Here is a 13,964-nt window from a genome sequence, read left to right on the forward strand (position 1 = left end):
AAAGTTGGACAGACAGAAAGACCAACCAATATCTCCAGGGCTATACAAGGTCATAAATTTAAAACACCATGGCCAAAGATAGCAATCGCCCATAATTTACCTCGTCATGGAAAAGCACAGATGTGATGGAAAGTTGGAAACAAGCTACTAATTTTGGCAGTTTGAATATACCAGTGAAAGTTGATGAGAGGCCACTGTAATGTGTACCTGTCCTAAACCAGGGACTAGGCAGTGGTAAGATAATCATCTTACTTTTCACCCCCAAGGCCATGTCTTCCAAAAACAGTCTCAGAAGTTTAGAGGAACACAATGTTCACGACAAAGACCCCGTAAATGTAACCATTCAAGACCCAACTTTCTTTCTTTTCATAATCCTTATATTAGCACAGAGCTGTAAATAAACATCTGGAGAAAGAATCTTTTGTTTGCATGTTACAAATTAGGGGAGAATTATTTTGATCAGATTGCTTGGTCAGAACTACTTTGTATAATGTAGGATACTGGTAAAGAATAACAAAATTCTACAACATAACTTCTGGATGCATGCATACGGTCTCGTGGTATGGATGAGAGAAGAGCTGTATTTAAGGATAATCAGCATTTCAAGATCAACTGTAATAGTACAATAACTAGTACTATTATAACTATGTCATAGCAGATATCTGTCTGTCTGTCTGTGTCTGAAGAATGCAAACTGACTGTGAAAAGTGGACTGGTTAAGTAATCAATTGGCAGGTGTGGGGTTGCCATGGCAATCAATTGTCTGAGGCAGAGGCTGGAAATTGCACAGGTGAGAGGAGTTGGCCTCATTAGGCCCACTGGCAGAGCCTGATCAGAGCCTTAGTGGTATTTCTGGACAACAGTGTATGCCACCGACTCGAGGCCGAGTACTGCATTCCCTGCGGGGGTGTGGAACGCGTGTGTCGAATTTGAAGTCGGTGGGGCAAACGGTTCTCGAGTTACGTGCATTACAACCATACACGCACACACTTGTGTGGCGCATTTATAGTAGGATAGGTGGCGCATTAGACGAGCACAATTAAATCAAGTGTAGTTATTTATGCATAATAATAGTAGCAAAACATATATTCAAACCACTTTGAATGATGAAACTCGTTAAAGACGTGACGAGTGATCTAGTATAAGCTTTTTTATCAGCCTTCTCTTAACACAGCCCTACAATAGGTACTGTGTGGAGCCTGGCCCTTGGTGTCACGCATGGAGCAGCATTTTGCAGAGTGTGCTGCTGGCCCATGTCCAGGACAGCTGACCCACAGACCAGAAGGAAGGGCTCTTCACTGTCTGACCTGCTGCTGCAGCAGCCGGCGCTACACGTCAGCTGCACTATACCTCAGATCTGAGCAAATGGATGTGAGGAGGATTTTCTCAAACTCTTGACAAGTCCATAAATAAATCAGCATATCGATTGATGGAATAATAATCATTTTACCATCCATCACTCTTAAGTTCTACACACCGCAACACTATTCTTTAAAGGAGACGACATCGTAAGAAACAAAACCTGGCATTTGTTGATATCACCAAAATACTTAAAATAGCACAGCCCTGCTCACATCAAGGCCTGTAGTTATAGAATCACTGGGCTGGGCGTGAAATGAAATGGTCGATGCCATTTCAAGCATCCATGATTAGTATTCTAACTGAGAGAAAAGCGCTCTAAGCTCATAGGGAACATATATCATTATGTCATTGCAGATTAGATGGCGGATTGTATATTTTAACCTGCTGTGGCCTCCCTGGACTTGTGTGAACATTGACCCAACCTTTGCCTGGGATTAAACAGCTCTCCATCTGATGTCAAAAAGGCTAAGTATGATCTGCACCACAGCTCAGGGAGATCAGAACAGGTCAAGCAAATAAACCAACAATGAATGAATGTACAATGAAGAATGAAGAATGAGATGAGGATGGAACTACGGCAGAAAGACAAAAAGTAGCACAACATCAATATCCATTACAAGCCTGCAGTATCGACGGGGTAGTTCGGACAGATTTGTCCAAACAAGAAGAAGTTAAACATACATTTCTTCAGGAAATTCAGGACTGAATTTGAAATGCTCGCACAAGTCTCTGGCCTTAAAATCAAATCAGATCATGACATTACATTCCTAATTCTGGACAAGAAACTAAAAGAAAAACTAGAATATGCCCCATTGTTCATATCACAGTTGCTAATCTGCAATTGTAATGCATTGGTCAACTCCTGCCTAGATAACAAAGGTCTGGAAAAGTCTGAAAATCACCTTCCCTGACCATCTGCTGTGGTGGGGATATATAATATACCCGTATCACTCTATAATTAAGCGAATGTCTGAGTGTGTGTCTGTCTGTCTGTGTGTCAGAAACAGTGCCGTAACTCCTTATTGCCTGCACCAATCGCTCCCACTTTTCACACAGGCATTGACCATATGAATATGGAGGGCGTAACGAAGCCCTTTTTTCGATTTGACACATTAATGATTATTAATTAATTTATTAGTGAATTAAAAACGCACCCGGGTGCAGTACCCCCCGCAGCCACAGGGCGGCAAAACTCCTCTCCCCAGAAATCACGTGTCACCAGTGTCACAAGTGAATTGCATTTTGGGATGGTCACTGATTAATACTGGGACACAATTTTCCGCGTAACTTGAGTTGTTTCGCCCGCTGTCAATTTTGCTCGCAATAGACAGCGGGCGAGCGATCGGGATATTTCCAACCCCCTTACGCATCGACACAATTACTACATACAACAAACAACATGCCACGAAGAACAGCCTCAAGGACCCTAGCGCATTCTTCCACGCACCTACCCTTTTTCACACCGCCCCCAGCCAACACGGAGGTTGTGTGTGTGTGTGCAGACTACTTTCGCTGTGAGCATGTGTGTGTGTAAACTACTTAAGCTGTGAGTGCGCACGTGCGTATGTGTGCACGTGCGTCATCGCGTGGCCGTTTTCAGTTCGCTATAAACACAACACGAGATACAACTGTCTTGAACATAAGCCACACACACACACACAGCGTGAAGTGGCTACAGCGCACGCTCTGGTGAAAACAGCTAATCTACAAGCTCACAACATCACAGGTTGCAAAAGCCATGAGTTCTCTCAAGCCAAAGCTCACAATTGAGACCGTTTTGGACGCAAATCCACCTGCAAATTGGATCTGTGCGACTGTCCATATATAGGTGCATGTCAAACTGGGGGTCCTTGATACTTTTCAAATGGGGCTCTGTGGGCTAATAAGTGTAAATGTTGCGGTCCTTGCTCTTGCCATGAAAACGTTTCCCTACCATGCATTTGGAAGAATACTTTAAAGTTATACTGCTGTTTTTATTCATAAAAAAAAAAACACACACACACACACACACACACACACACACAAATATATTATACAAGTTGAAATCATATGCGCATTGCGCACACAATGTAACGCCTTCGCTTGAGTTATACTTCACCTACTGTAGTCTCGCGTAGTCAGACAACTATTCCACAACCTCCGAATACTATATAGTCTGGAACTACACCTCAGAGTAAGGAAGCTGCCATTTCCATTCACGAAAATATATTTTAAAATATCTTTATCTTTTTATTTTTTAAGATGATGTTTTTTGGCTTTTCTGCCTTTATTGATAGTATCAAGTGAAGATAGACAGGAAAGAGGGAGAGAGTGAAGGGGAGAGACACGCAGCCAAGGTCATCATGAACGGGACTCGAACACGCAATGCGCTGTCAGGCCAAAGCCTATATGTGGCATGGGCCTGGACCACTTGGCCAGCGGGCGCCCCTCCGCTTTAGATTTTACTCATGATTGCAGTTAGGCACTGGGCAGACATCGAACACAGGCCTTTAACTAAAGTACTTTTCTGCAAAGTACTTTTTGACTAGTAACCAGGGCCATGCTTAGTTGTAGGCAAACTAGGAGGCTGCTTGGGGCACCAAACAGTCAGGGGGGATTCACTGCATCAGACGCACGTTCTATGATGTGTAATTTATACTTCTGCAGTACGACGGTTTCGTTCACCAAAAATAACAAATCTACAAGCTAACAGCGCGTCGCTACTGCACCGCAATGCAAGGCAAAGAAGGCATAGTTTGCTCGGCTGTGTTCTGAGCACACCAAAGTCCCCGCTGCCTTTCTACTGGGCAGAGAGGGAAGCAGGAGTTTGTCTACACTCACTGCGCTCTGAACAGAATAATATGTAAAGAAAGACGAAAGAAATGGACGGCCAATTATACTCAGATGTCGAGCGAGTGGAGGTTGAGTAAGGGCTAGTTCCCCAAAATAACTGTACGTCAGTATTAAGGATTCTCGGTAAGGGACACGGACCAAACGAACATTATTTTCAAACTCCTCTAGTTTCGCAGAGGGCCACTTCATACTTGAAAAAACACAGTGTGTGTGTGTGTGTGTGTGTGTGTGCGCTGACTGCGCTGTACACATCCGTCAGTGTTCTCCTCCCTTGCTCTATAATGTAGCCTACATTAATCTGCTCCGCCAAAATTCAAGAAACTTTCATAATGACAATTTAAAGGGAATCCTACTTGATGCTATGTGCGTCCATTGATGGTAGCCTACTCCTTGTAAACTGAGTTTGAAACGTTGCCACGTTCAAAAATGTATCCAGCATTCCATGGGAGCAAATGGGATCAACACTTGCAAGCATAACATTTTAAATCCCTTTAGAGAAAGTAAAACCACAACATAAAGCGGAGTTTCACTTAGGAATGACATGAGGTATTCTTTTTGCCTTGAAGGGCAGTAAATTAAGGCAGTGTGTTGACAAAGCTTAGCTTTTTTGCCTTGAAAATCATGAAAGGCAGAAAGGCATGGTTCTGCTCACTCAAGGACCCCTAAATTAATATGTATTTGACTGCGGACCCCCATCTGAAAATATTTTGTGTGTGAGCTTGTAGATCGGCTATTTTCAAATAGCCAATGTGTATGATTAAAGTCGTTAAATAGATATTTATGATATTCATAAATTTAGCTGGGGACCCCTGGTACTGCTGGACCCCACTTTGAGAACCAATACCATAGGGTGTAGGTTAATCACTTTTCTTAAATGATTTTGCCGCATGAATTCACATAACACCTTGCATATCCCATCGCATAATCAATATTAAATAATATTTTTGCCTGCGTTTTTCTGGAGGGTCTACTAAATGGTATTTAGTTTTTTGTTACGTTGTACTGTTAAAGGTATATTCAGTGATTTCACTTAATTCAAATATCACTTATTTTTTTGTTTTGTTGTGATAATCCTACCTACTATAGAGTGTGCTGGCCATATAAGGAGTTCCTCCCTGTCCCCAGTTAACCCCTGGCGGTCAAAAAACCTTGGGTTTCGTTTTTGACTCTCTATCCTGATTGGACGAAAGGCTGGGTCCCACAGCCAAAAACGAAACCTAAGGTTTTTTGAGTGAAATCACTGAATATACCTTTAAGTAACTTGAAAATAACAATAAGAAATCACACCCGTGTGATGTGAGGGTCACGCTGATTGCTATGATTAGGTGACGTAAACAAACGGTGTCAAAACAAACATTAAATTCTCTTTATTGTTAATGGTGTTTTTAAAACAAACATTGAACTAAAAACCTGTATATAGGAGGGGCAAAACGCCCGAAAAGATATCGTAATAATATAGTTTATCGCGATACGGCTTGAAAGAATATTGTGATAATACTTTTGTCCATATCGCCCACCCCTAGTTTGATCCCTAAGCACAGCCCTGCTAAGATTACTAGAGGTTCGGGCCTCACATCTTAAGAGTTCAGGTCGCTATGCGGCCGTCATTGATAAGAAGAGATATCTAAAATCCCCTCTTTCTTTTACCAATATGTGATGAAACAATATTTTTTAACCTGGCATTATCCGATCCAGGGCTCGAAATTAACTTTTTTTTACCTGGTAGCACTGGTTAAAAATGTAGGAGCACCACAAGTTTTTAGGAGCACACACCAAAATGTAAGCACCAACAATATGTAGTCAATTTTCTTTTGAGGCCTATGTCCACCAAGACAAAAGTGAGGACGCAAATTGTGATTGGCCAGAATGAGATGTATGATGACGAATGATGATAAGAGCTCACTTCAAACAGATGTGATTTTTTTTAAATGAATAAAAACAACAATATAACATGAAATGGTGAAAGTAGCCTTACAAAGCATGCAATTATTATTGTACTGTGAGTATGAGGGTCCTACAAGTACTATAGACGAACAGTTTAAGTCCACACTAATTATCCATAACGTATAAATGATGGATAAGGGGTCAGATAACGAGCCCTTTTCGTGGAGGGTTCAGAATAAAATTTTGACTTGTTATTCATCTATATTAGTACTAGTGATGCACCGAATATTCGGCCGCAGAAAATATTCGGCAGAAAATGGCTAAATATGCATTTTCGGCCTATTCGGTTTCGGCCCAAATAGGCAGAAAATATATCACTGAATAGTGTATGCAATTAATGCATTCAAAGAGCTGAATAAATGTTTTATGGATCCATAATAGTGATTATTATTTAAATTAAGTTTTGCCATAACCATAAAATAACATTTGTAGAATCAAACTCAGGTTAATGGGTTAAGTGAGGATACTAAAACAGCGATATTCAGTTACACTTCATACCAATGATACTGTGCGGGTGTAGGTATGTTAAGTGATAACCACTTTCAACATGGCATTATAGGCAAAAGCTTTCTAAATCTTTCAAATTTTCCTAACATCTACAAGCTTGTAGGTCAACAATCTTTGCTATTTGTTGTACAACAAAGTATATAGTGCTTAAAGTGGCATTCTGGACTAGACCTGTCTGGCTGGAAACATTGTGGTTGCAAGGACTGCATTTCTGACCTTTCAGCTACAGGACTGTGTCAGTCATTACCCAGTGATTGAGAGATTATTTATTCTGTACTTACTCTGTATAAACATACTATTTTAACTAGTGATGCCCCGAATATTCAGCCACAGAAAATGTTCGGCAGAAAATGGCTAAAAATACATTTTCGGTCTATTCGGTTTCGGCCCGAATAGGCAGAAAATATATCACCGAATAGTGTATGCAATTAATGCATTCAAAAGGGCTGAATAAATGTTTTATGGACCCATAATAGTGATTATTATTTAAGTTAAGTTTTGCCATAACCATTTATTTTGCCATAAATCAGGTAGCTTTAAGGTACGGCCATGACAGCAATGGTAGGAAAAAAGATGTATAATATTAATCATATTCGGATATTTGGTATTCGGTTTTCGGCCAACTGTTTCCTATATTCGGTATTCGGTTTCGGCCAAGAATTTCAATTTCGGTGCATCCCTAATTAGTACTCATTACTGTTGGCCTCAAACTTTTTCATGTCAAGGAGCAAGGACACCAAATTGACCCCCATTTGAAAATATATGCCAGGGCTCTAGCAGTTGCCAAACAGCTACTACTTCTACATTTCCCACCCAAACGATCGCGTTTCACAATGCACACTTCATTGAGGTTTTGAGCTACACAACTGGATCAAATGAATGAACTACCGCCGGCAACGAGTGACGCGCATTCAACAATGCGATGAACGAGCACCGATACACACTCGTCAGCTGCTGGGCTCAGACAGTCACCGTAATTAATGTGAGACACGTATGAATTATTCTGCTCGGAATGATCTCATTCTGAGTGGAGAACTAAAATCAATCTATAAACTAGAAAAAGTGCCCTTCCGGGCACAGGTCTCCACCAGGTTATCCACAGATCCGTGCAGTTAGAGGTAAAAACACTTTTCGGCCAGTTATAGCGCCACCTTGAGGCTGAGTTGAAATTGTTCATGTGGCATTTCGTCCTCGGCCTAGTGGGAATGTGGGTGCACAATTTCACGGAAATCACGCGATGTGTTCATGATTTGCAGCATTTTGTTTGAAACTGAGCACTCCTGTTAACTTTGGAAGCCAATCTTAACCAATCAGGATGGAGTCTGATAAATGTGAAAGACCCGTTTCGTTGAATGGCTCTAGAGAGACTGTGTACCAATTTGCGTGATGTTTGGACAAAATCTGTAGGTGCACTGTGCAAAAACTTGTTTTGCACAAAGCGGCCTCCTGGTGGCGCTATAACAGGCCGTTCTGGAAAGTTTGGGGCAGAGGTTCATGGTTGGCATCCAGGGAGTGTGTGTGCAAAATATGGCATCGAAAAACTTGTTTTGCACAAAGCGGCCTCCTGGTGGCGCTATAACAGGCCGTTCTGGAAAGTTTGGGGCAGAGGTTCATGGTTGGCATCCAGGGAGTGTGTGTGCAAAATATGGCATCGACCGGGTTAACGGTGGCCGAGATTAGCTGTTCACGGACACACGGACACACGGACGGACACGCGGACGGACGGAGTGCAAAACATACTCTCCCCACATGCCTTCGGCCTGGTGGAGACAACAAAGGTCTGCTATATTAGCCTTGGAAGTGACAGCCTCGTATCAAGCTTGTTTATGCATATTCATTGATGCAATTGATTAATTGCAAACGTTTTGTTTCTAGGCTATAATAGTTGCGGGGGAGGCTCGGAGCTATAATAGCTGCGGGGGAGACTCTGAGCTATGTTCTCTATCACATCTTGTTTGGTTTATTGCATCGTTTTCCCCCCCTTTTTTATCAAGTCACAGAACATCACTCCATTCACGACTCTATACACTAAAACTAAACAGTATGCACACAAAACAGAGCATGTCGTTTCACTTTCATTCTTTCACCCACACCCACTTCTTCCTCTTCCACAATGATCGATTCACTTTGGCCGCGCTGATGATCAGCGTTGTTGAGCACCCTTCAACACACAACCAGCCGCGGGGGTGATAGTAGCCTACTTCACACAAGCCTCCATGCTTGGATCATGATGTCACGTCAATAGTAACAGTAACAGTTTGCGATACCATTCTGTATTTTATTCTGCTTGTGTATAGTAGACATGTCATTGGTCACGTTAATCAAAGAGGTTATTTATTTACTTCATTATAAAGACGCTAAAATTGTGAAATTCCAAGGGGCTTTTAACATGGGTTCCAGTGGGAGGGATTTGTGGCCACTAGTCCGCTCCGACTTCACACAGCATTGAACAGGCTTTATAGAGCCTTATAGTTGCATTTTCGAATATTATCACAACTTTGTCATATTAAACTGAGACAAAGTAGATGCCAGCGTGATACTCTGCCTTCAAGTAAAAGCAGTGGCGGTTCTAGGCGATGTTGGTTGGAGGGGCTGCCTAAGAAATCTTATGCTACGGGCCAATATACGATAGTATATGCTGATTGATTTATTAACAGTTTGCAGAATTACAGTACATTTCAAGTACAACTCAATACAAAAACATGCTATCCATTGTTCACCCTATACTACAGCATGTTCACAGAATACTGGTCTACAGCAACAACAGCATCAACATCACATTCCACAACAACCCAGCCAGTACCCATGCAGTGCTACTCAGAAAATCTATTACACTATGCTACCCAACTAGTTCAACCTGCAGCAATAGCATCATATTCCAGATATCAAAGTACAGCAATGACACTACTACAGGCCTATACTTTGTTACAGCAAATGCTCCACAACAACAGAAGTGCATGCCCACAACAAACACTCCACTGAACATTGTTTGCATTTGTATGTACAGATAGCTGCTCTTATACTGTCATTAATAATAACAGTACGCATGCACGCACGCATGCACGCACACACACACGCGCGCGCGCAACTGGCGCAAACGGGCCGTTTGCGCCAGTTGCGCTGCGCGCGCGCGCGTCGGTGCCGTTTCGAAACAAGCAACTTGCAAGGCACACACACATGCACGCACGTGCGCACGCACACGGCACCGAAACAACACTAACACACGCACACAAACACAGCCTCTCTCTCTCTCTCTCTTCCCAACTCAATGAAAGCTCGAGCCACTTTCAATGTGATTAAACCAGCGATTATGTTTCTTAACTTTGTGAGATGAATGAAGCAGACCACTCTACCTTTCTGTGGGTCCGGTGTGCGGTCAGCTCACTCAGCTGTCTGCCCCAAGCAAGAATTTCAAACTCACAAAACGTATTTTGTCTCCTTTCCTTTTGTTATATCCAAAATGGACGATATGCTCCCAGTCTCTTAACTTCATTTTCCCCTCCACGGACACGGGACAAAACGGATTATAAAGTAAATAATAAACTTATTTCATTAAAAATAGGCTACTTCTTTCACATCATAAACAACCACACACGAGCAGGTGGCCAGGTGCTGTGATTGGTCAATAGCCAATGACCTCAGGGTCTGAGGCGGGCCTTAGGGCTGAGCACAGCCCTCTATTGGCTCTGGGGCTGAGAGATTTTAGCCCCAATGGCAAGTAAACCAAGCAGGCGTGTCTTGGCAGCTGTCAATCATTCAACGCAATGAAAGCCAATGGAATCATTTTGGGCTGTAAAAAATCAGCCCATTTTGACCTATTTTGTGTTTTTCTTGTAACTATTTGATGCTGTTGCTGCTTTATATTATACCAGAATATAAAAGTATCTATTCTAAAACATTTTAATAATAATTTCTCATCTTTCTCATAAGATAGGGGGGGCTCAGCCCCCCTTGCCCATAGATACGAGCCATCCCTGAGTAAAAGTATCAATACTGCAATATAGATATACTCCGTTACAAGTAAAAGTCTGACATTCAAAATGCACTTTAGTAAAAGTACAAAAGTTGGCGTCACAATGTACGTAAAAGTAAAAGTTAATCTCACTCTGCAGAATGTCTCATTTCAAGTCGTCAAATGTATTTAAAAATAACTATTTTGAAAATAGACGATTTACAAGTTCGAAACGCATTGTGAGTTTGTATTTTTGTTATTGTCAAATGGCCGAAATGTATTTAAGGTTGAAGTGGTTAATGTATGTTTTGTAATAATAATCCAAATCTACAAAGTAACTAGTATAGTAACTAAAGTTTTCCTATAATGTAGTGAAGTAGGGGCACGGTGGCACAGTTGGTAGTGCTGTCGCCTCACAGCTAGAAGGTCCTGGGTTCGATTCCCGCTGGGGACGCTGTGGGCACTGGCGGCGTGTTCCCTCCTCCGCGTCATCAGTGCCCATACCCGAGGCGGGGGTTGGCGAAAGGGCCTTTCTGTGTGGAGTTTGCATGTTCTCCCCGTGTCCCCTAGGGTAGATACCCTCACAAAAACATGCAGTAATCCTGGTCTCTAAAACTACCTCCCCCTGGCCAGCCGGGGCGCCTGATGGAGGGGAAAGGAACTGGTCGGAATAACGTGTCCCTTCCACGCGCTACGTCCGGCCGGGGAAATTCCCCTCTGTCAGGTGAAAAGAAGCAGCTTGGACTCCTCATGCATAGAAGGAGGCATGAGGTCAGTCCGCTGCCCCCCCAGGTTGGCAGAGGAAGTGTAGCGCCCAGGATTACATTAGATAATTGGCACTGGGTGAAAAGAAAACTGGGTTACAAAATCGTGGGATAAAAATTTAATTTAAAAAAAATAATGTAGTGAAGTAAAAGTACAATATTTGGATCAGAGATGTAGTGGAGTACAAGTAAAAGTATTGGAAATATTCAAGTAAAGTATAAATGCCTCCAAATTGTACTTAACACTACTTTTGCCAGGGGATTTTTCAGAATAAAAGGTGCTAGAGTGCAAAGCCCGCCTTCCATTTCCCCCCACAATCGGGAGGTGTAATGTTCCATTACTACCTCACGCTAATAAGTCTGATCTCTCTTTAGAAGCGTTAATATTCCAAACGAGATGCTTGGTTAAGTCGTAAATTAGCTCAGAACATCGGCGTCTGATCAAAACCATGGAGAGCACCATAGATTTAGAGAGAATAGCAAGTTGTGTCTGCCCCAAGGAAGTGAGTGAATGGCTGTGCGCATGCGCAAAACATGTCCGGGAATTCTGAGCAAGGCGTTGCCTAGCAACGGCCGCTGTCAAAAAAGGAATTCAGCTATACCGTTTTATATCATTAAAAAGGACCTAAAGACTTGCATACACACACACGTCCAAGGCACCTCACGGTTTTAATTGAGGACGTCATTAGAATAATAAGTGTTAAAGGGACACTTGCAAAAAAATAAATGTTAATGACGTTTAGAAGTTTTAGAACACTTTCCTGGGGGTCTTTATGTGTGTAATGTGTGGTTTTAGATATTTTAGATTGTAGCAGTGAGCACAGTGTCTCTGATGACATGGACATAAAGACCCCCAGGAAAGTGTTCTAAAGCTTCTAAACGTCATTAACATATATTATTTTGCAAAAAGTGTCCCTTTAAGTACAGTACCTGAGTAAATGTACTTAGTCACTTAGTTTCCACCACTGTTCAGCAGGGTGTGGAACTATGTGGAATAGCCTCAATGTCAAAACCTGCTACCGTGACTGATTTCTAGTAATGTTCACCCGCAGCCCAAGTGGGAATCAAAAGTGTCCGTTTACCATTAGCAGCATGGCGGTGCTTGCGTTTACAGAGTATACAATACATGTTAATGTTTTTAGTCCACTGGAAATAAGACCTGGAATAGATCCTTTGTCTGACTTCAGTTAAACATTTAATCTAAAACTGGCTGTGATATGACATCTCATTTTAGAAACAGCAATTTAAAGTGCCTGGAGACTCCATCTCTACCACCAACCTGCTAGGATCTGCATTGCCAACTGTATGAATCAAGTGAGTGGAGAATAGGCATGGGAATTATCGGTTAACCCATTAATTTCCCTCAATGTCTAACATAAAAATCTACATTTTGCTGCTCTCTCCCTGTAGGCAGTCTTTATGGCCAGAGGTGTCGAGTGGTGTGTGTGAAAGCAACAGCTGGCCGATGGCCAGTCTTTCTCCTGTTTCACTCTGACTTAAAGCCCCCAGGTAGAACCCTCAGCTTCCCCCAGTTCTGTGAAACCTAGCCATTAACTTGAAATTATTAGAAGGGACACTCCATTAATATCTTTGATTAGAGGGCTGCCGCTGAATTTAGAATGGGCATTTCCTGTAGATGTTGGAGGTATCTTGTCATTTTAACTATCCAGCCATTTCAGCAGATTCATCACACTGGAAGGAATTGTTTTCCACTGCTTTCTTTTCGATGTGTACAGGTATCTAAAGAGCATAAAGTATGTTTCTGAACGTGCGAGACTGTCAATCATTGACAACCAAATATTACATTACTGCTGAGCTAGAAATTATACATGGCAATGTTGAGATGCCTCAATACAGTGTACTGTAGTGTATATCGAAAAACAAGTGGTTGTTAGAAAACAACCTATGATAGGTTTTCTTTTATATTCCTGAACGATTAACTGACAATTAAAGGACGCAATTGCTCCAAATAGTGTTTGTTCACAAGCTGGTCCAGCCAGCCCTCATTGACTCCAATGCATGTCAATGGCCACGTGGACCGACCCAGAGTAATCTAGTAAGAGAGTAGCGACACTAGCGTTGACTCCCATTGTAACAATGGAATGCGGAAGTGCTCATTCTATCTCAATGGGATAGTTCCAGCCATAGGAGCAATGTTTGGAACTATAGCCATGCGTATTCCGTTTGCGTCCCGAGCATAGGCATGGTAACGCCCCGCCTGCCTTTGATTGGCCTACCAACACTGCATGTCTTGACTGTCCTCCGAGGTGGATATGCTGGATAGTCTGACGCGAGGTTACTCCGTGGTGGGAAAAATACAAGTTTATCAAACACAGGATAAGATGTAAATTCCTTTGTGCAAGCACATACCTAAGAGTGTCGTCGTGATGAATGGTAGAATGTCTTGATGTCATCCTGCCGTCTTGGTGATGAGTGGTGGTGAATGGTGGGAGCTGGATATGCATCATCAGTAGTGTATCCTTGGATCTTGGGATGTTTCGGCCCTAACACTATACACCCTCCCCAAGGTGGCCAGCTACAGGCTGATCAGACCTGAGCTTGCGCTAATCCAGACTCGTCACGAGAAAGAGAGCCATGCACCG

The 13,964-nt window shown here is 42.4% G+C and overlaps 1 protein-coding gene across 5 annotated transcripts in view; it reads right to left on the reverse strand.

The window, feature by feature from the left end:
- csnk1g2b (casein kinase 1, gamma 2b) overlaps positions 1 to 13,964 on the reverse strand; it is a 63,555-nt gene that overhangs the window by 35,817 nt on the left and 13,774 nt on the right. The window lies entirely within an intron of this gene.

This window comes from Protomyctophum parallelum (genome assembly GCF_964188405.1).
Source record: "Protomyctophum parallelum genome assembly, chromosome: 6".
NCBI classification, from domain to species: Eukaryota; Metazoa; Chordata; class Actinopteri; order Myctophiformes; family Myctophidae; genus Protomyctophum; species Protomyctophum parallelum.